This window comes from Dendrobium catenatum, unplaced genomic scaffold (assembly GCF_001605985.2).
Source record: "Dendrobium catenatum unplaced genomic scaffold, ASM160598v2 fragScaff_scaffold_621, whole genome shotgun sequence".
Taxonomy (NCBI): domain Eukaryota; kingdom Viridiplantae; phylum Streptophyta; class Magnoliopsida; order Asparagales; family Orchidaceae; genus Dendrobium; species Dendrobium catenatum.
In genome coordinates, this window is record NW_021319083.1 from 28,488,373 (window position 1) to 28,512,562 (window position 24,190).

The following is a 24,190-nucleotide window of genomic DNA, read 5'->3' on the forward strand; positions in this document are numbered from 1 at the left end:
TTCAATCCACTACTTCATAAAATTGATTTCTCGCATGATCTGTAACTTGTTTGACATATTATCCATTTCCGATAATATAGTGAAAGCACCATTGATTTACATTTTCTCTCACTAGAAATGCTTATGACACATGATATGCAGTGAATTGTATTCATGAATTAAAGTTTATGGATTTCTTGATATCTTTGAAAGAATTAGAAGTGCACAAGTTTTTTTCTTAATTTTATTTAGTAAAAGTGTTGAGATGGAAGTAGAAGGAATGGTTGTATATGTAGTGGATCCATAATTGGTGAAATGTTATAATAGATTGTACTTCATCTTTACATGGATGTTCTTTATAGTTTGGAAGGGAAGTATTGGAGTTATAATGGTTTGTAATGATTAGTAGTTTTTTAATAAGGATGTATGAAATGTTGGAGAGTGACAATGTTGAAGGAAAGTGTGCTCCGTCTTTCTATCTCATTGTACCTCTTATCCCTATCCTTGTTACGGCCTTCTCGTGCCTTGGGATGAGACTCCAAAAAACTTAAAAATACTCTCAAATCAAAACTTTTGAAAGATGATTAACCAAAATTTGGCTGCAAAAGAGTCCAACCCCCCAAATTATAATATAATATATATATTATATATATAATTTTGGGATTTTCAAGTAGTTAATCATTAAATATAACCGCCACTTGTGACCTTATTAATCGGGTCAATTTTACCAGAAATTAAACACTAGTTACCATAGGTTTGCGTAGCCTTATTGTAGACGTCTCCACCATAGGATTCTCTTAGATGGATTACTCGATGTCGTAGCATTGACTCAATTCTCCGACTCGACAAAAATCCGTCATATATTTGACAAAATTATGTTAATTAGCATGACCAGTTCTGACACATCTGAAGCCGCATCGACCCGATCACAAAGACATCGAAATATAAAATTAAAACATTACCTAATTCTAAAGAAGTTGGACAAAATAAATTGTCTCGACTCAATCAAAATCAAAATCGGCATAAATAAGATAAAAGTAAATCATTATGTTAAAACTGCTCTGATGTTTAAAATCTAAAAACATAAATAATTGTTGATTAGCAAATTCATTCCTAAAAATTAATCATCAAATAATGCCCCTTTGAATTAAATCAGCATCAATATCCTCTTTAAATCATGATTAATCAAACCTTTATAGTGAGTGAAGAATGATGAGAAAGCTGTTAACCGATTTCAAGTCCAGCATCAAGTTTTAATATAATATTTAAATATGTTCTAATCCATATTTTCTCTTCTTTTACTTGCATGACGCGAGGAATGGTAACTAGGTCGAAAGTGAACAAAAGGCCTAAAGGGACTAAATATTGCCAGTTTCTCCATCCAACCGGGTGGAGGTGGCTACGGGCGAAACACTGGGTCATAGCCCATCGGTTTATGTAAACTATTTCTTATAACTTAGAAAGCGCCTGAGAAGGCCCTTTCGGTGTGGTTGTAGGAACCCTGCCCCCTAGGTCACTATAGTAACTTTAATTTTATTATGATCATTTTTTATTTTATTTTAGATCCTTAAACCTTTACACATAATGCAATGTCATAAGCTGTTAGTGTAGTGATAAACAACACTTTTTCATCGTCATATTACACATTAGCGACGATTTAAGGACAATAAGGACTTAGTCTTAGAAAACTTAGACATATTGATGCTGCACACAGTTTAGGGTAGAAAACACAAACTAAAAACTTAAGTGACACGTCACACCTTAGGATTGACGTGGAATCTCTTTAAACCTAAATGCAATCACTCATATATAATTAAAAAAATCCATTAAAATTCTCTTTTAAGAATAGAGGCTACAACTATAAAAATAATAAAGTAAAAAACAAAATATAAATGAATATACTATATTTTTATAACAATTTTTAAATCTTATAACTAAATGTAAAATAACATTATGTATTGTAATAGTTGAACAAACAAATAAATAATAATATTAGAATGAACCACCTATAGAAAATGAAATATAAAGGTGAAAATCATAACTCATAAACCAAAATAATCTTAAATAATTTTTAGAAGTAAGGTTATAAACACCAATCTAATAAATAATATGAAATAATAATAATAATAATAAATCTAAAAAAATTAATAAATTAGTTAAAACTATATCAAAAGAAACGCTTGAAAAATATGTTTTAAAAGTAATAAATCTTCTAAAAATTAAAATCATTAATAACTTCATTAATAATATAAGGATTTAAAAAATGTATTAATTAAATACATTAAAGAATCAATTCTTATATTATCATCTAACAATTAAAATTCAATTCTAAAATAAACTCTATAAAATATTAAAGGTACTAAAATTTAAAGCTGAACATACAATTCTTCAGTTACTTTTTAAACAGACTAAATTCTATACTTAGAAAACCTTCAATCAATGACGACCTAGTATTATTTCAAAATACACAGCTTAAATTACGCACACTTTAGAATTTCTTGCTAGGACAAACCAACTCTACTTTAGGTGAGGAAGCTCAGAGGACATCATCAGTTCTCCCATAATTTTTTGTTGGGGCTTCAAACACCAATATATTATCATATCATTAGATGCACAAACTGCATCAAAAAGAGAAACAATTTTCACAAGCGGAAGTTATTTTCACTCTTGTGGAAATGTGCGAAGGGAATACAATTCTTAGCTTGTCTTGAGAGAGTCCAAATAGGGTGCAGAGGTTTTGCTAGAGCTCCTAGATATTAACTTGTGTTACATACCATCAGATATTCCCAACTTTTAATCTCCACCAAGCAAAAATGGCGTACATAAATCTCAATAGAACGATTTTACCTGGAAGTATTTCAGTTATAGAATGCTAGGCAATCCATATCTCCGTCCTTGGATCATGACTACCGAATCATCACGTTTACTACAATCCACCTATTACCTCATTTGATGCAAATTTAATCTCCTTCTTCCTCTTAGGCCCGGCATCCAGCTCTTCACTCCAGAAATGACCCATTAGTTTTTTGAACAGAGCTTTCCCTTATACCCAACATCTTCTTTTAATGAAATGAAATCCTTCCTTTGCCCTGTTTCGTATTGGATGAAAACTCAAAGCCACTTTTAAATAGTATCATATATATATTATATATAAAATATATATATATATATAATATATATAAATATATATATATATTATTATATATATATAATAGCACGCACAAAAAAAAGAAAAAAAAAAAAGAGATAAATATTAATTATTTATATGATTACATAAAAGATGTAAACTTAAAATATAATTCTTTTGCTTAGAATAATTCGTTTCTAGCTTAATTATGAAACATTAAATGAATGAATAATTCTATTGTGAGGACCACCTTAGCTCATTTTTTATTGAATTTAATAATTTAAATTTATATATTTAAGAATAATTTAAAAGTTGTATAGCTTGTTAGACCTAATGCAATTCGCTAAGGCTAACAAATAGAGGGGGGGGGGTAAATTGGTAATTTTAAAAACTTCTTAGAATTTTAAGAAAAATATTTAATAATTTTAAAACAATTTGATTTTCTTTAAAATATACTTTTCAACCACAATAACAAATTGTTGAAAATAAAATGCATAAATGTATAAAGAACACAATAATTCATAGTGGTTCGGTCGAACAAGACCTATATCTATTTTGTGAAGACCCCCTCCAGGTGTTATACTATTACAAAAATGACTCTCATTTTGCCCCACAGCAAGGCAGAGAAGCCTTTACAATTACCCTCTCTTCCACTAATCCCCAGTGTGGTAGAGTACCATCATTCTTTTATACCATCCAAGTGTCGGTAAAGTACCGTCATCCTTTCACACTCTTCAAGTGTCGATAGAGAACCATCGTCTTTTCACACTTCTTCAAGTGTTGACAAAGAACCGGCGTCATTTCACACCCTCCTGGTGTCGGCAGAGAACCGACTTCCTTGCACACCCTCCTGATGTTGGAAGAGAATTGGAGCTTCTTCAAAGATCTTTCCTCAAGCATCTTCAAAAAAGTAATGAAGAGATTTGCAAAGAACACAAATAGATTTTCACATTTAAATAACCTTGTGAATCCTTCACACTCTAAGATTTGCAGAGAACATAAAAATTAATGGTGCAATCATATTTACGCTTTTATAACATTCAAAACTTGAACGCCAATAAAATTACCCCCAGATCTCCAGTGCGCACTTTCTCTGGCTTCCTCATTAATGCCTGTAAGAGAATATATAAATGGGCTTGATTAAGGGCATATAGATACACTTTGATTTATCTGATTTCACCCTTCAGGCCATGATTTCCTTCGATGTGCATGGTAATACTCTTCGAAAGATCTGAAACAAGAGAGTATATATTATTCTCATAGCACCCATTATGTTATGAGATCCACACAGCAATCAACATCTAACAGCTTGTTAAGAAATAAGATCGCTTCATCAACATTCCCAACAAAACTGAGCTTTCTAATCAAGTATTTTACTGCTTGCACCAAATGTTTTTTCTCATGTATTTATATCACCAACTTAGCAATCTCTTTTTCTTTTTTTTTTTTCTTTTTCAAAATTCATATGCTTGAGTTATCCCAGCAACTTCACATGGAACTACACCCTTGTCCAACATTGACTCATATAATGCTCTTGCCTCCTCTAATCTTGATTCTTTGCAAAGCCCGCTTATTAGATCACCATATGTAACATAATCAGGCATACATGCATCCTGAATCATCTTTTCAAAGATCCTCATTAATGCATATTGTGTCTTTCCATCCCTACAATACCCATAAATCATGAATGTCTAAGTTTGCTTGGTCGGTTTAAGTCCAATCTTTAGACAACCACTTAACAACTTTTCACCCACTTCCATTCTTTTTTGTCTGCAACAACTAGCGATCATGATGGTGTAGTTTTTGTTGAAGGAGAGTAGTCACCGATGTGGAGAACTCTCACATGATGGCATGATACTTGGTGATATCAAAATGCTTTTGTTTTACGTGAGTGTTGACTAATGTGGATAGCTCTTAGGTGATGGGATGGCATTGTACTTGGTGATGCAAGAACAACATCCGTTTGAATGGATTGGTGGCTAATGCAGAGATCTTTTGCATGATGGAGGGAGAAATTTTTAAGCCATTCAAGTGTTTCATGTTTAGTTTAAAATTAAGATAGATGGTAAAATCATCTTATTGGCTCGGTTTGTTTTGAAGGAATTGGATAAAATATGGTTCACAATTTCACATTAGTTTCTTATTATGATGTATTTTTTTGACAGCTTAATTTATTCAGAAAATATGGTCAAATACTTTCTTTTTCATTGATAATATAATCTTCAAATCATTGCTAATTCTCCTGGGTTTGTTACTTCACAAGAATTTTTTTTTTCCTTCAACCAATTTAGAAAAAAATAAATCTTTCCTTAATTTATATAACAAGTTGATTTAAGCATTATGAATATATTTCCTTTATCATATATATATATATATATATTTTATACTCTTACAATTCATATCAATTCCTTACATAATTGGTACTCACTTTTGGATCAATTGTATAGCAATAACTCCTTCACCATCATCAACTATTCATTTCATAAAATTTGATATTCTTCTTTATTGTTGATGTCAAGGATTTAGATAAACCTATAATTTCTAATCTCACCTCTTTGTACTAGACTGTTAGATTCTTTCCCGATGCTTTAGGTGCTTCTTTCAATATCAACAAGAGCTCTATTATGTTTTCTCAAAAACTTATTGATAAGTAAATAATTCATTTCATAGTTAATTGATTGGAGATCTTTCTACCTCTTGTTTCGTTGTTAGGGAAAAAAATGAAAACGTTTCTCATATAAGAGAACATAATTTCTTTACCAGTATTTCTTTAACTGCTTTATAATAGGATTTGTGTTTGTAAACCAATTGCATGTTTTTATTGTTTAATTTAAAGATACTATTAATCTATTTATTATTGCATCAAAAGAAGTAGATGCCTTCATGGTTTAAAATTGCGCAATATGAGGCTCGCCTTGAGACCCGCCTTTGCGCAATCCCAGTAAAAAATACCTCGATGCTTACGCCTAGAGTTTTTTTTATAAGGTTTGCACCTCAACTTGGTTGAAGCCCATCTTGAAGCCCGCCTCGCCTCACTGGCATGAGACTTATGCCTCACGCTATATATATTTAAACTTACATAAATCTTGAAGTAAATGCCCGACATTAGACTCTATATGAGAGGAGGAAGGGGAGAGAGTAGTTCATTATAATGATGATTCAAATGAAGAACCTCTTAGTGCTGACAGTGCTGATGACTTAGGAGCTCTTATGTGATATGTGATTGCTATTTATTTTTGGAAATTTGAATTATATGTTAATGAAAAGAGTATTGGGAATTGGGAAAGATAGAATTTTGAGTTGAACTATATTTCATGTTGTTTTAATATTGGGATATTTTGATTTCACTTCATATCTTATGTTTTTTTATGTTTTATATTATTCATTAGTATATAAAAATTTATCATTTTGTGTTTACGCAATCTTTTGATTTTGAGGCTTATGCCTCAAAACACCTTGAGGCTTACGCCTCGCCTCATGAATGAAAATCACGTCAATATTGTAATACGCAATTTTAATCATTGGATGCCTTCTTGATTGAAGAAAGTTAATTTATACTAATTTGCTATTTTGACTTTGCCGTGGAAGTGGTTGGAAACTCAATAATTGGACAACCATGTGAAAGTGGATGAGTAGGAAAAAGTGTATTACTAAAAAAACATGAATATAGGATCCTCAAGGCAATACTTTGTTCGCTTCTGTGAACTAACTTATCATGAAGATGTTTCTTGTGATATTTTCAATCTCCATAATTAATTCATGCTCACTATTCTTCACTCTCTTAAACCTTTTATAGAGCTATTTTAATTATTTGCTAGAATAGCTGGATTTCACCATTTGAGTATTGGTTTATACATTTGGTAAGGCCTAACACTCCATGTTGCTTGTTGATTCAACCGAAAGCTAAAAGCATAGGAGTTTATTAACTTCCATTGATTTATTGGATTTATTGGTGATTTTCCTCGCTAGCCTTTTATGTTTTCTTGAATGATTCTGTTTATGCTCCTCTTATGAACATACCAGTTCATCATTTTTATAAGCATCATCATGCATTGTGTGTTATCACTGAATGTGAAAGATTAGACAGTTTTGATTTTAAAATGAAGCTATCTTGCCACCAAAAAAATTAATTATCCAGTACTTTGTACAATGCCGATATCTTCTTAGTAGAGTAAATGTATTAGTTTCGGCCTATTTTAAGGAAGATATAGATAGGCCTAAAAAGACATGATTAGAAAGTATTAAAAATAATATTTTTTATTAGATTTAAATAAAAAATTAACTTTTAACATGATACAATGGAGAAAAGTATTCATTCAGTTAATCCCATGTAGTAGGATGAATGCTTGTTATTATTGTTGTAGTACTTTGTACATTGGGAAAGTTAATTATTATGTATCTTTTGATTGATCGTTTATCTGAATTATGAGTTGCATGATGATTTGAAATTTAGAGCAGCGTTCTACTTGAAGCTTTGCTTGATTTATGTGGTAGTAGAGTTTGCTTTCACTTACTCTTAAATAACATAGTCAAATTTTTTATTTTTTGTGTTTAGACTTTCAATTAATTTTCTTCCGCTCATGCTTTATGCTAAAAGTTGTCTTTTCAATTCAATAGTTTCTTGATTTTCCTAAGCTTTGTTGTCTTAAGCCTTTTCTTTTATGGCTATTTAAAATTTACAATTCTTGATTATAGGCTAAAGATTATCCGTACATAATAAAATGTTCTTCCCCTCTTAATCTATTAGATGCATATTAATTTCGATGATTCTAAAATTGGCATGTAGGTCTTAACATTATATCTCTATTTATTTCTAGCAATGTGCATTTTATGCACGTGCATTTATAATAGTAAAATAAAATTCTAAACATAGGTGGAGGGACTAATTAGTTTTAACAATTGAATTTACTATATAATTAATCTTATATATTCTTAAGAGTTATATTAATATAACTTAAAATGGGTTTACTTTTAATTGTTGGGCTAGTGAGGGCCCAAGCCCCATTGTGGACATTCAATGAAAATAAAATTTAATTATTAATGAAAAATATAATATTTTACTGAGAAAATAGATACCTTATTTATGATGCATAAAATAAAACATAAGAAAAAAAAGGTTCAAAGAAATTAAGGTTTCGTTTAGGACGATTTTTTTGTTATTTCTAAAGCAGCTTTCTAGTACAAATATTTTATTTTTATACTCAAAAGCTGTTTTAAAAAGCAGCGAAAAAATTGTTCCATAAAAAGCCTAAAAGGATATTGAATATATTTCAAAAGCGCATTAAAAAGCGCAGGATCCAGACACAAATTTAGGTTGATGATCGGATCTATAATTTCCCAATATATCAGAGCCAGTGAAGTCCCATCTGTGAAGACCAAAAAGGAATCCTATGTATGCATGTTATACACAATCCAATAGTGGACGAAGCGAAAGACACTCATATATGAAAAAAATATTATAAGTCATAAAAAGTAAACGCAATATTGTTGCCAATTATTTTTTGATGAAGGCAGAACTATCCATTCATGAAAACGAAGTAACACAACATTAGATCAACTGGATAGATTTATAATTAGAAAAACAATTTATTTTATTTTTTTTAGAGAAAAAACTCACCAGATATATTCTTTAGGCTTTGAAATCTCATAAATTTTTTTTTCTTGTCTTATTTTATTATACAAAAATAAGGTATTTATTTTGACAGTACAATATTATGTTTTTCACTAATAATAAATTTTATTAAGGTATCTAATGGGATTTTAAAATTAAATATCACAAGAAATCTATTGTAATCAAATATTATAATAAAAAATTATTTAATTATGTTTATTGTATAATAAAGAGAACAAAAGCTAGCCTCATAAATGGCATGAGGCTATTATTTTTATTTCAAAAACGAAAAAATCATGGATCCACAAAACATATAATTTTAATTTCTTAATTTGACAATTCAACTAATTGAAGAACAAGAATAAACAAAATATAAAGATTTAAAATACAAAAGTTGAATAATTGCTAAATGATTAATGCGATGATATTAATCATTTAGTAATTATTCAACTTTTGTATTTTAAATCTTTATATTTTATTTATTCTTGTTCTCAATTAGTGAATTGTCAAATTAACAAATTAAAATTTATTGTTTTGTAGATCTATGATTTTCATTTTAAATAAAAATCAAATTGACTAATGTCATTTATCAGGCTAGCTTATGTGCTCATTATTATACAATAATTTATAGTTAGGTCAATTTTTATTATTAATATTTGAATTACAATAGATTTCTTACGATACTAATTTTTTTTAAATCTCAATAGATACCTTAATAAAATTTAATTATTAATAAAAAATATAATATTGTATTGACAAAATAGATACCTTATTTATGATACATAAAATAAGACAAAAAAAAAAAAACGATTCAAAGATATTAAAAGCCTAGTGAATATATTCGATTAAGCTTTTCTATAAAAAAAAGTAATAAAATAATAATAATTTATGGTTAATTGTAAATCTATTAAGTTGATCTAATATTTTGATTTACTTTGTCTTCATGAATGGATAGTTCTGCCTTCCTCAAAAATCAATTGACAATAATACTGGTGTTGTTTTTTATGACATTTATAATGTTTTTTTTCATATCTGCAATGTCCTTCAGCCTCTTCGCACTATTGAATTCGTTATAACACGCTAGATATAGGATTCCTTTTCAGTTCACAAGATGGACTTCACTGGCCTCTCATGTTGGGGAATTTATTTGGTTCGATCATCAGAGCTAAATATGTGTTCGGATCCCTTCGCTTTTTCTGCTCTTTTGATATATTTTTGCAAAAAAACAACAAATACATAATTAAATGATTAATGCGAAGGTGCAAGGATATAGAAATTAGCATTCTAGTTCTATATGAAGATCCAACACACTAATAGATGAGAGAGGTGTAAAAGTCATAAGAAGCACCAAGATTTTTATATGAAAACCCTTGGAAAGGACTAATGATTCTACTAGTGTTTGTAATAGATTACAAATGATATCATTCCTTGGAGGAAGGCCTTGACTCAATGTAGCAAACATATATTCTATAGAACACATTACATGATGGGAGTTGGAAGAATCTAATGCCATGAGATCTATTCTCAAGGGTGTGTTGGCCTACTCATTTGGTTGATAGGATTGTATTTGTGTGGTAAAGTTCAAGGGGACATAGTTAAAGTTTGTTAAGGATATTAAGCCCTTATCAACTAGTCCCAAGGCTAACCAAAAGGAGTGAATAAGTATTTTAAAAATCTTTCACAATCAAAAATTCAAATCACAATTCACCACATAAATTAAAGTGCAGAAATTAAATACAAAAATAATAAAGGAAAGAACACACCAGATTTATAGTGGATCGGTCAAACCTTGACCTATGTCCACTCCTCGGAGGCAACCTCCGAGTATTACACTAAACTCAGTGACTCTCCTTTATCCCCCATAGCTAGGCAGAGAAGCTCTTACAAAATCACTTCCACCTTCCCCGGTGCAACGGAGTAGTCAGGTCCTTTGACACTAATGAGATCTTCTTCTTCCTAGAACTTCCCTCAAGACAAGCCTTGAATCCGATGGTACTAAAGTGCAAGCTCACCGGAGCAACCGTGTGAAATCCCCCTCCATACACCCTTGAAACCCCCTCCAAGGATCTTATTCATCTCTTAAACTCCACCCTCTCCTCTCTCACATTCAAGCTCTCTTGAAGTTCCCTCCAAAAGAACGAAGCTACAATGGCTGTCAAAGACACTTACCAAGTATCTTGTCAAAGCTTAACTAGAAGATCTCAAAACGATCTTATTAATGCAACTTGCCGACTTTATCATCTAGGCCAATATAAATATCGGCCTGGCTGATCAGCATAAATTACGCTCAATTAGCCTGGTCGGTTAGGTACAATTAAACAATTTTTGGTCATATCGTCTAGGCCGATAGGATATCATCCTGGACGATTAATTCAAATCCGAGTAAAATCATTCTGAACATCGCCCTAAAAATAAGTTGCCGATGCCAATCGTCTACGAGATTGTTCCGACTGATACTGTGATTGGCCCGGCCGATGTGATCGTGCAAATCACTATTATTTTTTTCTTTAATTACCAGATTAATTTAGGCATAATTGTGTTATATCATCCAAGTCGATGTTCTAGATGATGTTTAAAAATAACTAATGTCTAAATAGATATGGCAGCTAATTCTTTCTATTTTGAGCCTATCGTCCAGATCGATATAATATCATTTAGGTCGATCGGTTTAATGATGGTTGCCTTAACCATGATGTTTTGATTAAGATTTCTGTTTTTGAACCAATCATCCAATCTGATATAAATATCATCCTGGATGATGTTATCAAATATAGTAAATTATAAGAAATAGTCAGAATTCCACCGAAGGTGTGTATGCAAGGTTATTTAGCATCAGGAGCCACACCAATTATAATAGACTCAAAAAAGAAAAAAAGATACAAACTGACTCATACCTAGTCTACCCAATCTTTAGCTAGTTCTAATTGTAGTCTGATTTTGTAGACATGAAATGTCAGTAGCTAAGAAAGTCATAGAGAAACAAGAGTGTTTGCTATCATCAAAATCATAATTTATGAATTCAGATTAAGAACAATCTCCCTTTTTGATGATGGCAAACATTATTGGTTGAATTTGCAAGAAAGAAAATATTTTCTCCTAATCTTCCCCCTACTAAAATAAAACTTAAAAATAGGGGAAATAAATTTTTTTTTGTTATTTTTTAATTTTGAAAGAAAAAAGATATAAATATAATAATACAAATATACATTTCTCCCCCTTTGACATTATCAAAAAGAGAAGGGGCAAAAATAATCAGGACAATAAAAAAATGATTAAAAGGTAAAAAAATGATCCCTGGTCAAGTGAAGACAAAATCAAATATTCTTAAAATAAGGAAGTTACCTCTTTTGATTTTATTCAAAAACTTAAAGGACTGTGTTGACAATGCATAGCCTAAAAAAGATTAGAAATTCAAAATTTGTTAATCCAAACTCAAGTTCTTTTAAAGGATCAAAAACTTTTTAATACAATATCTAAATCAAAGAACAAATTAGAGAAAGAAACACTATTTTTTAAAAAAACTCCTTCCATAAAACATATATAATAAAAGATGAATGCATGAATTGTTGAATCAAGAATCATGATTCTCAAACTCAAATATCGAAGTATCAAGGGTTTTCTTAAGCTTTATGAAGTACAAGAATTATAAGCATTATATTTTTTGGGCTCATTTTATATCTCTTGTCAATTGATTGGTGCACTGCGCATCTTTCGATTTTTTATACACTTTATGTATCCATTTTCTTCAATTTGGCATTATTGTACATCTTTTATTTTTGGCATCATTGGCCATTTTTTTGAATATGCAACCTTTTTGAAATCTTAAAAATAAAAATAAACCCATCTTATTGACAAAATGAATTACTTGATTAAGAAAATTATGAGGTAGATTCAATAACTTGCAAAAGATTTCTATGTGATAAATAAAATATAGGGAGATAAAAAAAGATCAATTTTAAGATCCAATTTATAATATGATGAAGTTTTTGAATCAAAAGTGAAATAACCTCTTTAAGAGGAGAGATAGAGAGACAAAATCATGAGTTTCCTTCCTTTGACTGTTTTTAGAGAAGTCAAACACAACTTTCATAAGAATTTAAGAAGAAATAAAAGATAATTTTTTTCAATTTTAGAAAAGTGAATGTGTGTGTTGATCAGAGAGAACTTCATAAACACAAAAGTAAAGATAAATTTAAAATTTTAAGGTAACGAAGGAAAAAAAGAGAAAGAAAAGAAAATTCAAAGGAAACACAAAAAACAAAAAAAAAATAAAATAAAATAAAAACTTGCATAAACAAATAAACGCGCAACCAAGGGCTTAAACATCATCTTGCTACTGGTCTGATGATTCAGAAGTTAGGTCTGCCCAAAAGATTTTTTGCTTCTTATTTTTTGCTATTTTTATAATTTGCTTAGTTTTACTCTTTTTTTTTGTAAGAATAGTTCTCAAATTAGGACACTGATTTTTCATATGTCCAGGTTTCCTATATCCAAAGAAAATAACGTCAGAAATAATATTAACATTCTTTCCATTTTACCTTTATTCAACTTTTGTTGATGTTTATGCTTTGGTGAATTTTTTAATTTGCTTGACAAGTCATTGCTTTCATCACCAACAAAGTCACTTTCCTCCATATTTTCAGCGTTTAGCATTATCATTTCATCTGCAACCAAAAGTATTTGACCCAAAATTTGCTCATAGGCAATGAGTGAGTCAATCAAATTATTAATAGAATATTCATTCAAATTCTTTTATTCATAAATAACAATAACTTTAGGATTAAATTTATCAAGTACACACTGTAGAATTTTATTAACTTTTTTAAAGTTTGAAAATTCTTTACCTAAAGCATACAATAATGTCACAATTTGAATAAACATAGTATACATGTCTAAGATCGTCTCATAAGGTTTCATTCAAAATAGTTAATAATCATGCATTAAAATATTCAACTTAGATTGCTTAATTTGACTAGTGCCTTCGTATAAAGTGTGTAATTTATCCCAAATTTTCTTACCAATAGCGCACGTGGAAATAAACATAAATTCTTCAGAATTTAAGACATAAAACAAATAGTTTAATGATTTTGCATTCAATTGAGCATTGATTTTTTCTTCTCTACTCCATTGATTAAAAGCAATATCAGTTTTAATTCCATCAAAAATTCATAACGATATAGAATAACCAGTTAAAATCATTTGTCACATTCGAAAATCAATTGATTACAAGAAAGTAGACATGTAAATTTTTCAAAAATCAAATGAAATATTTCAAACAAAGGTGGTCGAGTGATTAAATAACCTTCCGTAATATTACGTTTATAAAAATTAACCTTGGATCAAAATTCAAAAGTTTTAAAAAAATTAGATTTTATGAATCCCACTCTGATACCACTTGAAAGTTCGTTAAGGATGTTTAGCCCTTATGAACTAGTACTAAGACTAACCAAAAGGGGTGAATCGGTATTTTAAAAATCTTTCACAATCAAAAACTCAAATCACAATTCATCACAGAAATCAAAGTGTGGAAATTAAATACAAAAATAATAAAGGAAAGAACACACTTGATTTATAGTGTTCGGTCAAACCTTGACCTACGTCCACTCCTCGGAGGCACCCTCGGAGTATTGCACTAAACTCAATGTCTCTCCTTTAGCCCCCACAATTAGAAGGAGAAGCTCTTACAAAATCTCTTCCACCTTCCCCGGTGCGGCGGAGTAGTCAGGTCTTTTGACACCAAAGAGATATTCTTCTTCTCAAAACTTCCCTCAAGACAAGCCTTGAATCCGATGGTACTAAGGTGCAAGCTCGCCGGAGTAACCATATGGAATCCCCCTCCACACTACCTTGAAACCCCCTCCAAGGATCTTCTCCCTCTCTAGAACTCCACCCTTTGATCTCTCTCTCTTTCATGCTCTCTCTTCAAATTCCCTCCAAAAGAATGAAGTTATAATGGCTGCCAAAGACACTTACCAAGTGTCTTGTAAAAGCATAAATAGAAGATCTCAAAAAAGCTCATTAATGCAATTTTCCAACTTTATTGTCTAGGCCGATATAAATATCAGTCTGGCCGATCAGCATAAATTATGCTCAATCAGCTCGGTAAGTTAGGGATGATTAAACAATTTTTGGTCATATCGTCCAGGCCGATAGGATATCATCTTGGATGATTAGTTCAAATTCGAGAAAAATCATCCTAAACATAGCCCTGAAAAGAAGCTGGTTGATGTCATTCGTCCACGACATCGTCCCGATCGATGTGATCGTGCAAATCACCACTAATTGATATTCTTAATTACCAGATTAATTTTGGAATAATTATGTTACATCGTTCGAGCTGATGTTCTGGACGATGTTAAAAAATAACTAATGCCTAAATAGACTGGCGGATGATTCTTTCTATTTTGAGCATATCATCCAGACCGATACAATATCCTCAAGGCTGATCGGCTTAATGATGGTTGCCTTAACTATGATGCCCTGCTTAGGGTTTTTTTTTCAACCGATCGTGCTGTACGATGTTACCAAAAATAGTAAACTCTAGGAAATAGTCAAAAATTCACTTAAAGCGTGTGTGTAAGGTTACTTAGTATTAGGAGCCACACAAATTATAATAGACTCAAGAGAGGAAAAAAAAGGTACAAACTGGCTCAGACCTAGTCTACTCAATCTTGAGTTAGTTCCAATTGCAAGCTGATCTTGTTGACCTGAAGTGTCAGTAGCTAAGGTAGTCACAGAGAAACATGAGTGTTTGCTATCATCAAAATCATAATCCACGAGTTCAGATTCACAACACATAGTCGGTGAGCGATAGAGGTTGGAAGGATCATAGAAGATGGGCAATGGAGGTCAGAGGTACTGTAGTCGATGGGCTATTGTAGTCGGAGGGATCATAATTAGTGGACCACTATGTTCGAAGGGACCAAATTTGATGACCAATTGTGGTCAAAGGGACCATTTTTTAGGGTGAAGGTGGTCGGAGGGGCCATAATTGGGCTAATGTGGTCAGAGGGACTATAGTCGGCAGGAGACGGTGATAAGAGACACCATAGTCGGTGGGTGATCATGGTCGAACAGACCATAGTCAACAGATGATAAAAGTTTGAGGGACGTTAGTTGGCGGGCAATGGAGGTTAGAGGGACTATAGCCAGTGGGTAATTAATACTGGAGGGACCATGGTCGGAGTGCCACGGAGGTCAAGTGACAGTGTTCAGAGGGAAATTAGTCAGCATATGAAGGTGGTCAGAGGGACCATAGTACTTGGTGGGCCATGATGGTTGGAGTATAACTAGTGGGTGACATTAGTTGAAGGGAACATATTTGATAGGAAATAGAGGTTAGAACGATCATAGTTAACGAGCAATGGTGGTCATGGGGACCGTAGTTGCTTTGGAAATGGTGGTTGGAGGGATCGTAGTCGATGCGTAATGAAGATCTCTTGGGCGACAATGGTCAGAGGAATCATAATCAGCGGGCGAACATTGTCAAAGTGACCTTTGTCGGTAGTAAATGTGGTTATTTGGATCGAAGTCAGCTAGGGACGATGGTTGAAGGGACCATTGTCGGCAAGCAATGGTGGTCGAAGGGCATGGTCACTGGTGAAGGTGGTCAAAAGAATCGTGTTCAGGGGACAATGGTGGTTGACAGTAAACATGGTCGATGTACGACCGTGATCTAAGGGACCGCAACGGTGGTTGGTGCTACTATAATCTATGATTAAGGAAAGTAGCCGAGCAGAGGTCCAGTGGCAATTGGCAACAGGCAGAGGTCCGACGATGATTGGTGGATTGGCGGTGGTCTAGTGATAGTCAATTATCAGACCGAGTTTCGATGATGATAGGGATCTGGACATAGTTTAGATGATGGTCAGCGACTAGGAGGTGGTTCAAAGATGGTTAGCGGAAGGGCAACAATCTAGCGATGGTCGACGGAAATTTACTAGAGGTGGTCAATGAAAGTTCACCAACACTAGTGGTTTCGTAGAGATATAAGATCTTTGAAGCCTTATAATACTCTCTAATCTCTAGCTCAGGGGTTCCCTTGATGAAGAGAACATACATATGTTTATAGAATTTTTAGAGTGGCATGCCTTCCAATATGGAGATAATACGGAGTAAATTCGGAGTTTTACATCGAATGGCTCACATCAATTTCCTTGATAATATATTTTTTATTTAATCATTTATGCACCTTAAAGATGTCTTAATTAAGTGATATTAGGCTCTTTGTATTCATCTCGTCGAGTCGCTTGATTCAACTATAAACATGATGTATTTTGATGACATTTCCTTAACCAATTTATACTTTGAACCTTCTAAAGGTGCCATCGCAAATACAATAATATTACAAAAAGTTCTAATCGCCCCATAGATCTCATTTGTTGCATCTCATCTCACTTATCCATTGTAGACTTAGTCTAATTATATGTTGTATGCATCTCATACAATTTCATTCTTGCCAACTATGCACTCCTCAAATAACAATGTCGTCCCTCCCCATGGTTGCTCCTTTCAAATGATGTTGTAGAAGCCTCCGAAACACTCACCTTCCACAAACTTACCACAAAAAGAGAAGACCTATCGGCAACTTCCCTCTTTGCTTCTCCTCCATCGATAGCCACACCTATGATCTCTTCTATTTTGGCTCCAATGATGGATGGCTTGTGACCCCTGACAAAATAGATCTACAACCTTGCCTTTTTAACTCTGTCAAAAAAGCTAAATTATCACTCCCATCACAATTCACCTTGATCAAGACACAATATGCCCCTGATGCTATAAGGATTTCTTGCAATGAAAATTTCTTTGACATTACTATTGATGACTTACATGATGTATATTTTCATAAGATCATTTTCTCCTCTAATGACTCCTCTAGAACTATTATTGTTATATTAGGCAATACAAAAGCGCTTGCTTTGGCAATGTTAGAAGATCTGACTTGGGTTCTTGGGCCACAACTATCTCCTAACAACACAAAGGACAAGGAGCAGTTTGAGAATGTTTGCTACCATGAACAAAATCATAAATTTTACACAATCACGAATTTTTCTATGGTGTTTTCTTCTGACCTCAATGGACAAAATGTTGAATTGATCTGCCTGAATATGCCCAACCCATACAATCGCATGCACCAGAAACTTCGATTGTATGTCTTATATCGAGTTTTTGTATGGAACTCTTCTAATAATAAAGAGGGTGATTGATATTATTCTTGATTGTCACCATACCGCGAAACAAAATGACTATTTTTGTGTTCAAGTTTGTGTCAACTATTGTTATTACTACTATTACTTTTTCTTCTTCTTCTTACTCTCAATGGATCCCTGTCAATGAGCTGGGGGAAAACTCTTTTTTTGGGGTTGTAATCAAACATTTTCTTTGCAGTACACAGTTTCTATCAGAATTAAACCAAACTGCATATACTTTGCCGATCATTCAAGCAACATGTTTCTAGGTTATGTTGATTATGATGTTGGAATTTTTTATCCTTACAATGATCTCGTTCATTATATCCTTCACTCTTATCCACAGAAAAATTGGACTCCATCAATATGATTTGCGCCTTCACTTTTATAAATTGAATATCAATCTTTGCTAAGAATGTAATATGAATATTTTTTTTATTATAAGTTTGTTTCTATGGTATACGACACAACCACTTGAATTGTATGGCAGCTTTGGTAAAAAACCGAGTAGTGTTTACTGTCAGAAATTTAAGAGATTTCCAATCTAAGGGAGCCTACCCAAATCTGATCGTGGTTATTTTCCCTGCCCTGATCCGAAAAAGAAATTTGCGTGGCTTTCTACTTGCAGCATGTCTTCACAGAACCAAAGATGCCTCTCTTACAAGAGCTTTCTACTTGCAGTATGTCTTCACTATAAATCGCATGGGAAACTGCAATCCAAATTCCACCTTTCAGTTGTCCGATTCTTGAGCTGTTTCCTTTGAGCGAGCACTTGCAGGGATATCATCCAAATTATTTTTTTATTATTATATTTAGATAGTGAATAAGTATATACTAATAATAAGAATAATAATACTATTATTATAATTGATAATAAAAAAATACTACACTCAAGTGAATTGACATATTACTTAAATCAATCATGGAAGGAAACATCCAAGATAGCATTGGAAATTTTTCATATCCAACAACATAAAAAAAACAACTAAATTTCGCTAGTAATGAGCTTATTCCATTATTAGCTATCAGCTTTATACAAAGGGTATTAGATCAATCTACAATAAAAATAATAATGCAAGCATTTAAAATTCACCATAAATACAAATAGTATGATTTCATAAATCAATTACATCAAAATAATAAAATAAATGCCTAATAAAACTCTTATGCTTAATTAGTTTATCTCTAGTTCATATACAAAGTGGAAAAAAATTACAAAAAAACACTACTAGTAATTTAGGCTTTCACATCACTTTTTAGGACCTATTGCAGCAGTTTAAACACATGCTAATATATTTATATGGATATTTTTGTTTGGAGGCTTTGAACACTTTCCTACCAATGCCGCAACCAACATCCCAAAGCCGCACTCAAAATCTGCAAATGCCGATAGCCTGGAGCTCTCGCATGAACAGTGCGAGAGGGAGAGGGATCTGGATCACGACAGAGAGGAATTGGAATGGCGGGCTAAGACGAGATTGGAGGCTAAGGAATCAACAATAAAATGGTGGAAGCATATTTTTCCTATAGTAGCGGATTTTAAAACTGCCTCTGCCTTAACTAATTGGCTGCTAAAGTTATAAATATTTAGGAGTTTTGAGTAGGGGTTAAAACTGCTGTGTAAACCTCTCTATAGCAACAATTTATAAACTGCCGCTACAATGTGCTGCGAAAAGATCATAATTTTGGTAGTGAATGTTGCTAATTTTGCCATACGATTCGCTTCTACACATACATTAAAATTAATCTATACAAATTTCTAGTCTGCATCAAAGGTAATTAATAGTTGTTTGCATGATAGTGGCACAAAATAAAACACAAAATTGCAAAATTGTGGCACATTATTAGAACCATGATCATCTCAAAAAATACTTGAAAAACTGAGAGTTGAAAGTAATGAAAAAACTTCCCAACCAATATATGGTCTCATCAATAGTTAAAGGAATTAATGAGGTTAATAAGGTTATTAGTTATTATATTATTTATGAGAATAAATAAGAAAATGTCAAAATTTTTGAGCTAATAAGTTTAGCCTGATTGATGGGGTCAAAAAGAGGGTTTTCGACAGATTGATGGGTTAGGCGAACGAAACGAAGTCGGTGTTTGAGGCGAGGTATGGAGGATGCTGGATTGATGGTTTAAATAAGGGATGAAAGTTAAACTATATTCAATAGAGTACCCTAGTATTTGTTGATGCATCCATATCCTTTTCTGATAAAACTTTAGGCCTTATTTAATTTGTCTTCTTTTATAAATTAAGTAGAGAAATTGTAGTAAGAAAGTTATCTCAAAATAGCTTTAAAAACACATCTTTTATAAAGCAATTTTCTCTAACAAAAAAAGCTCTGAATTTTTTTGGAGATTTCTCCACAGCAAAGCCTTAAATCATTGCAAAGTAAAATTTTTAAAAATGTAAGTTATGATCACTAATAAAAAATCTATCACGTAAATTTTAAAAAATAAAAAATTATATGTTAAAATTTATATTTAATTTATTATATGCTATATGATTGATATTATTACATTCAATATTCATATATGTATGTATAATTTATACATTATAAATAATAATATTCTCAAATAATATTAAAAAAAGAATTTTCTCAAAAAATTTCCTATGGAAGAAAGAAGAATAAGGAATTCAAATCGGATAAAAGAAATGTAAGGTTACTCCCCTTGACGAGTTATCGTTGGATGATACAAACTTCTTATCATCTTTAGAACATAGATTTTTTTTTTTCTTTTTTAGTTCAAGAAAGATCAGAAGGTAGTTATGAAAATGCCCACAAAAGAAGAAGAAATCTAGATGAGCGAGACGGAAAAAGGCGAGGAAATTAGAGAAAAAATATGAAATAATTTTTATAGCGACGGGCTACTACATGTATTTTTTATTTATAATAAAAAAATGCTAGAAAAAAAGATGAAATTTAAAATTTAAGATAAAATAATATCAAAAACTGCATAGATTATGTTAAAAAGTCCAAATAAAATTCAGTTATATAGCAAGCAAAGAATATGTCAAAAAAACACATCTCTTTATGCATGTGATATTCATATAAATGAGAATTCAATGACAGTTCTATCAATTATACCCAATTTAAATATTACTGTAACGATGCAAGAAATTGAAAGATGTTTCACTTACATTGCTTTCATTGTACTGTCTTCCATTTTACATTTAATTTTTTCAGTAAAAATAAGAACCCCTTAATCAACTCTTACCTCTTTTATATTCTCCTGAATGTATAGTTGTGCTTTCTTAACTGTCACCTCTTCATATTCTCTTGAACTTTCTATTGCTTTCAACCGTTGGAAGCGACAACATCGCCCTTCATCTTTCATATGATTTTTTTTCTTTTAAAAATATAGAAAAAGGATTTTCCTTTCTTTCTCTTTTACTGAGTTGCTTTGCTATAATTTATGAAATAAAAGCTTATCATGCCATTCTTTGTTCAGAGTTTTAGGGTGAGGAGGCTTCTGCCTGGGCTCGAGAGTCTGGAAATCCTCGCCTAGACCACAGTGAATGTCCGTCGTCCGCCATCCTTCCTCAATTCGCTAGCCTTGCTCAATAGCCCATTGTCCGCCTCTAGCTGGTCATCCCCATTGGCTCCGACCGTACCCAACCTCTCAAAGTCTGCTTCGCTTCCTTCAGCCCCTCATCTTCAACTTACTCGACGACCCTTTGTCGTTGTTTGACCTGTGATTAAGTGTAGAGGAGGCACTATGACTAGGGTTTCTTGGCTCTGTCTGTGGCGTCTGGTGTTCAGTATTTCTCCTTCCCTTAACCTTTGATTTCCTATGATTTTCTTCCCTATGGTTGCAAATCGGCTTGAGGATCCTGAGCTTTTGGATGGAAAGGCCAAGTCAAAATCATTTCATGATTCTTTATCTAGTGATTCGCCTGATTTTCCACCTCTCAAAGTTTCTTCTCATCATGATTTGCCTGCTTTAATTATTTCAGATGTAGAATTATTGTCTCTTGTCGTGCCTTTTGAGTTTTCTTTCGTAGGTAAATTTTCGGGTCGTCGTCTATCTCTTGATTTGATTCGGAAATTCTTCTTTAATCTCAAGCTGTGTGGTGCATTTTTGGTTACTGTCTTGAATCCTTAAAAATGTGTTGATCAAGTTAGCTAATAACCTAGATTACTTTAGGATTTTCTCTCAACGATTGTATTTCATTGATAATTATTTCATGAAGTTGTTTAAGTCATCTCCCCTCTTTAACGTTAATGTTGAGTCACCCATTATGCCCATGTGGGTCTCCTTACCCAATTTGCGTTCTTCGCCTCGCATTCTTCATGGTTTGGGCTCTATGTTTGATAGGCCTTTGCATGTTAACAATGCCACTTTGAACAGCACTTGGTCGTATGTTGCTCGAATTCATGTGAAACTAGATGTCACGAAATGTTATGCTTCTCAGGTATGGCTTGGCTCTAAATCTATGAGATACATCCAAAATATTGAAATGGAGGTTTTTCCATTGTATTGCTCTCATTATAAAATGCTGGATCATTCTAAAGAGGTTTTCCCTATTTTATTTCCTAAGATAGATGCGTGACCCTCTGTTCTTGAGGTGGCCATCGTGGAGGTGGCTGGTAATCTTGTTAATGTTTGGTTGAGGTGGCACTTAATGATGGGGGCTCTGTTAATGATATTACTCTTGGCAATGATACTATGGTTGTTATATCTCCTTTGCTAATGAGCCGACTGCGTGGGCTGTGTTGCATGCTCCTGGTGAGTCTGGTGAGGGTTTGAATGACTTGGCTGCTCTTATTATTGAGGAGGTGGAGGAAGTTGATGGTGTGATTCAGATGGATGCGTGCCTTGGTTCACCTGGGGTTGTGGATGTCCCTAGTGTGGTGGTTGCTGTTCCTCCCCTCCTAGGATCTGCGATGGTTGTTGGTAATGTTACTGTGGATCATTTGGATGCTTTGGTTAGGATTCCCTCTGTTGGGGGGAGTGATGCTTTGGTTGATGTTCCTGTGGAGCTTATTTCACCAAATGTTTTTAAGTTAGGAATTTTGTCGCGAGTAGGGGAATCCTATTTGAGACTTTTTGATTAGTTGGAAGACTTGATGGATTCTTCATGCGATATGGATGATGATTTGGACGATGAAGTTGGGGATTTACAAGGATCGTATGGTTTGGATAACTCTAGGGCTTTAGGTCCTCCTTTCTCTCGTGGTGGAAAACGGCATCATTACAAATCTAGGAGTTAGGTTTTCTCTTTATTCTTTTGATTTGGAGTTCGGTTGCTTGACTCCCTTACCTGTCACTTTATGTTTTTCGTATTGGACGACGGTGAAGTAGTTCTTCTGCTTGACACGTGGTTGGCCAGGCTTGGTTGCAACCTTGGTGGTCTTTTGGTCTTTGATTGTGGTTGTTTCTGCCTTTCCTGGACTTCGATCCGGGTTGCTTGGATAGCCGTTGTGGATGTTCGCTAGGAAGCTATTATTTTGGGGTGCCATCTCTATGGATCTCTTCTGGTGTTGTCTATGGTTTCTTCCACTTTCTCTTAGGTGGACTGATCTTGGCACTGGTTGAAGTCATGTATGACCCTAAACCCTAAATCAAGGGCTTAAAACATATTGGGAAGCTTTAAAGCATTAATTGGATGAACAAATGCTAAATATGGCAAGCTTATAGTTGTATTGAGCGGGTCGACGAGATGAATTTAATGGCCCTAAGACAGCTTAATTCGGATATCACTAAAGAACTTAAATTCTTGACGAACGCTCCATAATTGAAGGAATTAGTATGGGCTGTCTGATGGAAAAATAAGAATTTGACCCATATATTCTGTGTATTTACAGGGTATATCACTCTCAAAATCTATAAATAGACACCCTCTTCCAACATGAAGGGGAGCTGGAACATTTGGGGCTTGCACTTTTAGAAGTTTGGACCTTAGGCTAAAGATCAAGAGAGCTATATATAAGGCTTCACTACAGGAAAATTATTTATTACCGACGGAATTTTTCGATGGAAATTGATCATTTTCCAGTAGTTTTCAAACTTTTCTGTAGTTTTCCGGTAAAAAAAATGTTGCCAGAAAAACCCACGTAAAAAATTAAATTCTGGTGGCTATTTTCGGCGGGAATTAATTTTGGCAGCTTTCCGTCGTGTGGTTCACGAGCCCGCTATCGTGTCCGTCATCTGCCGCCTCGCCAGCCCGGCAACCCGCTCCCACGCCCTTGTGTACCAACCCACCAGCCCACTACCATGCCTGCCAAGTGTTTTGGAACTAGGTGGGCTGAGGAAAGTTTCAAAAATCAAACCAAATTG

General features: G+C 33.1%; 1 long non-coding RNA gene across 1 annotated transcript in view; it reads left to right on the forward strand.

Moving 5' to 3' along the window:
* The window catches only part of LOC110103482, a 20,435-nt gene extending 815 nt beyond the window's left edge, over nt 1-19,620 (forward strand). Inside the window, exon 2 of the long non-coding RNA XR_002303956.2 lies at nt 19,226-19,620. This is a non-coding gene — a long non-coding RNA (uncharacterized LOC110103482). The remainder of the gene's footprint in view (nt 1-19,225) is intronic.
* The last annotated feature ends 4,570 nt before the right edge of the window (nt 19,621-24,190 follow it).